The sequence below is a fragment of the Megascapheus bottae genome, chromosome 15 (genome assembly GCF_031878675.1).
Source record: "Megascapheus bottae isolate mThoBot1 chromosome 15, mThoBot2.hap1, whole genome shotgun sequence".
NCBI classification, from domain to species: Eukaryota; Metazoa; Chordata; class Mammalia; order Rodentia; family Geomyidae; genus Megascapheus; species Megascapheus bottae.
The window spans coordinates 50,508,368-50,514,367 of NC_143523.1; positions in this window are offsets into that span (position 1 = coordinate 50,508,368).

Here is a 6,000-nt window from a genome sequence, read left to right on the forward strand (position 1 = left end):
ATTGTCCTCACACGCCCCACCCCCATTGATTACCTAAGTTCAACATGTCAAAGGCCAACAGTTGATCTCATTTCCATTCACCTACCTTCAACTCTGAAACTCAAATTCCAACCTTGAAATTTCACAGAAAAGCCTCTGAAGAAATGTGGTTTGGGAACTAGTTCATACTTTCATGCAAATTTATTCCTGTGGTTCTCAATTTAAAAATGGAAGATCATTCTTAAAAGCAGTACATAAACACCACTCAAACAAGTCCAGCACAGGCACTTTGGGGGCAGCTGACCCAGAAGCATCACAAGGCAACAGAGTTGGAGGGAAGGGTCTGGCCAGATGATACTGTCATGTCATACCTGGTGAACATGGCAAAGAAAACATGACTCTGATTCCAGCAGTGCAATGTTCATTAGATTTCTGCTAGGAATACAAGTAGTAGTGCAATGTTTGCCACTATAAGCAAACATTTCTCAACAGTTAATAAAGTAGATATATTGATGCCAAACATTGGCATATCCAATTTTATAAACAACAACAGCAACAGCAAAAGAAAACCCCACTATTGGACATAAAAGCACAGCTAAGAGCCCAACAAAGTAACAGTGGATAACTTTAATACCCCACTATCAGCATTATATTGGTCACCCAGACAAAAACAATTGAAAGTTCAGAATTAAAATGTTAGATATCTTAATATTAAAAATATTAGAACTTAGAGCCAGGAGTTTGAGCTATTGGTAGAGTGCTTGCCTAACATGCACGAAGATCCAGGTTCGATTCCTTGGTACCACATACATAGAAAAAGCCAGAAATGGTGCTGTGGTTCAGGTGGCAGAGCTCTAGCCTTGGGGGAAAATCCCAAGGATAGTGCTCAGGCCCTGAGTTCAAGCCCCAGGACTGGCAAAAAAAAATATTCGAACTTGGACTACTTTTATAAGCTAGCTCAAACGAACTGACAATTATAAAAGACTCCATACATCATACATGGAATATGTTTCTGGAAAGATCATATGTATGGTAGGACAAAAAAAACAAGTCTTGATAAATTTATAAGATTTAAAATCAAACACTTGCTTTCTAGTCATAGTGGATATTAATAGGTGCTAGACCTCTGGAATAACCTGTGCTGTAGTGTACTAATTAAAGAAAAAGCCTTTGATAATTGTTTAGGATCTTTTCCAAGATACATCATTACTATGGAACTCATCTGAAATAGGTAAGACTCTTTCAATTCTGGTAATCTGACACAATTCCATTTATTAAATCTTGCTATCATTTCCTGAGTTATTGGAGTCCTACTAAGAAAGTCATTGCTGATGCTTTTATCTTTACATATTTTTTCCTATGCTTTCCTATAAGTAGTTTCAAAGTTTGGGGCCTGACAGTAAGGTCTCCAACCCATGTCTCAAATGAATTTATACTGGGTAGGAAATAGAACAGGTCATAATCTGACCACTTGAGCACTGAGGGCCATGATTTTCCAGGAAAAGCAGAGATAATTCCTGAATCAAATACTGCAGATCTTTAGGAGGAAATCTATCCCTTTGACTCTAACAGGCATAATTACTCTGAATTGGATCATGTCAGGGGACCAGTCTAGTTCTTGGCCTCTGCAAGAACCAATGCTAGAAGATTAAGGAAGCATCTTGCCTTACTAGAGGGCTGTCTCTGGACCGGCTGTGAATATGGGAAAGGTACATATGTAACCCTAAGCAGGGCAGGCTCTGCTCAAGCTGCACAAGCAAGTGCTCATCCATTCTCTGAAGATTTACTAAACACTTAACTAGGGTAGGTCCTCTGTGATTAAAAAAAAAGAGATCTGATAGGCAGAAACGAATACTCTAGGTGACACTGGGGCACAATGTGGCAGCTAATGCATGGAACCTTCAGGACATTTCAAGTGGTTCAGGGAGCCCCAGGCATACACTGCGGCAGACAACTGGCAATAGACAGTACTGAAGAGAGTGGCAGAAGCCAGTTCACCAAGAGCTCTGTGGGTTCCCAAGGAGATTCCCTTTATCTTGATAGTAAAGAGAAATAAATGAAAGATTCCGAGTGAAACAGGTGCATGCATGTGGCACAGAATCTGATGCAGACATTTGCAGAAGCCATGTTGCTTGCTGCTAGAGGCTGGAAGACTACATGGCCCAGTTAGAAAGTATGATGTGATATGTCATTGAATATTGCTAAGTTAGGGAATAGAAGGATATGGGGAAGGATATCCAAGATTCTGGACTGGGTAAATATGCTAGATTCCAGAAAAGAGTAATAATGGAAAGAGACGTGTCACAGTCATGGGGTGAGTTCTCTGTGCCCTTGGCAAAGTGGGGGTGTTGTCAGTGAGCTACTCCACATTAGCCAATAGTACTCATCTTGCATTAGCAAACATGCTCACCAGGACAAACATTCTGAGAAGGTCAAAATGGAACCAGCAATGGGTGTTTATTGTATCAGCCAGTAATTTCAGAGGGAGGAACATGAATTTGGGTGGGAGAGGAAAACAGGATGTGATTGGCTACCTCCTCTTCTAACCCAATTAACCTTGGCGGCGGTGGGGGGGAAGAAGTAGACTTGTATGAAATACATATTATAAGAATATTATGACTGGCTGGGAGTCTGGCCTAGTGGTAGAATGCTTGCCTAGCACGCACGAAGACCCAGGTTTGATTCCTGCGTACCACATACATAGAAAAAGCTGGAAGTGGTGCTGTGGCTCAAGTGATAGAGCTCTGGCCTTGAGAAATCCCGAGGACAGTGCTCATGCCCTGAGTTCAAGACCTAGGACTGGAAACAAAGAAAAAAAGAAAAGGAAAAAGAATATTATGACTTACGAATGCCTCTTTGGACTTCTCCCTTCAGCTAACATTAGCTCTGGGATAGAATGCCTTTTAGCATTTTTAAAAATAGAGAAATAAGTGAATCAAATCTATGAATCAATTTGCAGCAATCAGTATACTAAATGTGCTACACATGGTATTAGAGACTTAGCCACTGGTTCTCTATTCGAAACCCCTTCACTTAGAACATGGCTGGGAGGCATTTATATTTCTCCTATTTATCTGCCAGCATCCTAAGAGATGTACTTGCCCACACAACTTCCATTATGAAGTAAAATCATCATGGCCACAGCTACTCACTGGAAGTCAGTTTTATTATCAAAATTGTAGATGATCTCAATTGGCTCTGCATTATTTATTGACAATATCCATCCTTCATCCCAAGCCAACTCAGGCAAATTCAAGAAATCAGATTGACAGGGAAAGGAATCACGTAAGTCCATTTTACTTGCCGAGAGATTATGCCCTTGGCCTAAGTTTATACCAAAGGCTATGGCAGAAAGAAGCAAGCCATCAATTTCTTCACAAAACAAATTGCCATCCCAAATAGGACAGGAAATTAGGACATTTCAAAAGCAAGAATTTATAGAGTAAAAGAAATCACAGCCATGAAATGATATTGATATTCTATCTTGTTTTTATTTGCTTCAGAAAATAGTTTATATAAACAAATAGTAACATTGTAGAGTCTTACTTAAGTGAAATAAGAATTAAATAAAATAATTTAATCCCATTTGTCCCTCCTACTCAAGCATTCATTATATAAAATACCCAAAACTTGGCTAGAACTATCATATTTAGAGATGTTTTTACAGTTATCTCGTGTGGATAGTTCAAAGTAGATTTTTAAAACTTACATGTGGAAGGTGGCTTTCTGCTCAAATTCCTTCTCGGAAAGCAGTTTTCTATATTGATGAAGATATATATAGAAAGCCAGGAGCTGGTTGTTCACACCTGCAACTCTAGCTACTCAGGAGGCTGAGATCCAGAGGATCATGGTTCAAGCCAGCCTTAGCAGAAAAGCCTGTTGGACTCTTATCTTCAAAAAAGCTGGCAAAAAAGCAAGGCTGAAGGCATGACTCAGAGTGCCAACCTGGCAAGCAAAGCTGAGTTCAAATCACAGTTATCACCAAGTATTTAGAAATATACATACATTATATATGTGTATATATATATATATATATAGAGAGAGAGAGAGAGAGAGAGTGACAGAGACAGAGACAGAAAGAGAGAGATTGTCTTGTGGTTTATAAAGCACTCTTACAAGTATTGATTTAGTCAGCCATGACTATGACATGGGGAATGCGTTCCCTAGTTAACAGAGGAGGACGTTGAGGACTATAGAAACTAGGTGGTTTATTTGGGGTCACACAAAACACAAATCTTTCAAACTCAGCTCTCCCAACTATTCTTTTAGTATGGCCTACTAATGCCATTTATTTAAATAATAAAAAGTAGCTGCCCATAGATTGTGATTGCTAATTTACTTTCTACTAGATATACTATAATGCTTTCTGCTACCAGATCCTTTAAAAAAAAGAAAAGGACTTTCAGGGAACTGATGGCTCATGTCTATAAGCCTTAACTATAATAGTCTCAGGGACTTTTCCTGTCCAGGCTGGCTTTGACCCTCAATCCTCAGTCCACCTGTGTAGCTAAAATTACAGGCATGATCCATCAGTGCCTGGTAAGAGAATTTTTAATTTTAAATCATAGGTAAGCGTGCTTGGCCTCAGTTTTAACTTATCAGTTTGATTATTGGTTCTACTTGAAAAGAATTAACTTGTAAAGATAAGCCTTAAGTCAAACAACATGTCCCAAAACTTTTCTGGAATTAATAACAATTCATTGATTTATGAAATACAAGACCAAAAACATTAAGATATGAATAAAAAAGTGACTTGTGTAAATAAAACTTAATACTTTGCTTTACAAACAACAACAAAACCCCCAAACACTGTAAGCCAAGTTAAGTCAAATTTCCCAACACATCAACAAAGCAAATCAAGAAGAGACAAATCGATAGCTGGTATAAGCAAATAAAAACCTGAAATGAAATTCCCAAAAGAGCAAATCCATTGGTCAATAAACACAAAAAGAGGCAGAATCACATTATGAAAGAACCACATTATCAAAGAAAATACAAATTAAGCGACAATGAAAGTGATCCTATTCGTTCTTACGATAGTGCCAAAGTTGAAGTATCATATTTACCAAGTATTGGCAAAGCCAGCCATGGCAAGAACTCCTAGAGTCTGCCAGTCTGTGATCACGTGACCACAATTTAGCATTACCAAATATCATGAAAATGGAGACAATCTGTGCTCAGGGCTTTCACGAGCACAGCCTGTAATCTCAGTTCCACAGTAGGAAATGGTGAATCCAAGAGACGGTTAGAAATGCAAATTTCCAACCCCAATACAAACTTACTGACTTAACTAGGAGAAAATTTTGGGCAGCCCTTCCCAGATTCTGATAGATACTAACGTTGAAGGAATGCTTAATTTTTTTTGTGGATTTAAACATAAATGCATGGTTTATTAAACAAAGACTGTAAACAAATATTTGTCATGTCTGTTATATGTAACACATAGGAACAGCTTTTAACAGAAATTCATCGACCCCCCCCAACATCTTTTTATTATAAATACAGGTATCAAAACAATCCTGAACATATTTTTGATACTAAACTAGTAGTCAGCACCCACGTTTCAAAAATTAACACAATTTGTGACAATATTCACTGTACCTGCTACTTTAACCAATTTCAACTGCAGCATTTTCACTAAGTAAGAGGGATAAAGCATGCCACTGCAGTTTTTCTTTCTGGAGGTTTTATGTGTCAGAAGCACACTCATTTTCCACTGCCATCTGACTCTTCTTGCCATGCTTTCACCTTGAAAACCTGAGTTCTAACTCGATTACTTCAGGTTCATGTTTAAATGACAGTGCCTTAACAAGAGAAATAAAAATTCTGCTTCCCTTTTCCTCCTGTTACCTGAAAACATAATGGGTGTACATATATTAAATATATATTCTTATAAGTGTCCATGTCATGTTTACCAGCTGGTATTCTCTTACTTAATGTGTAGGTATTTTGCATTGTGATATTTAATCAAGACATTAATATGAGTAGAAGGTTGTTGATTTAAGACAAATTTAAGATTCA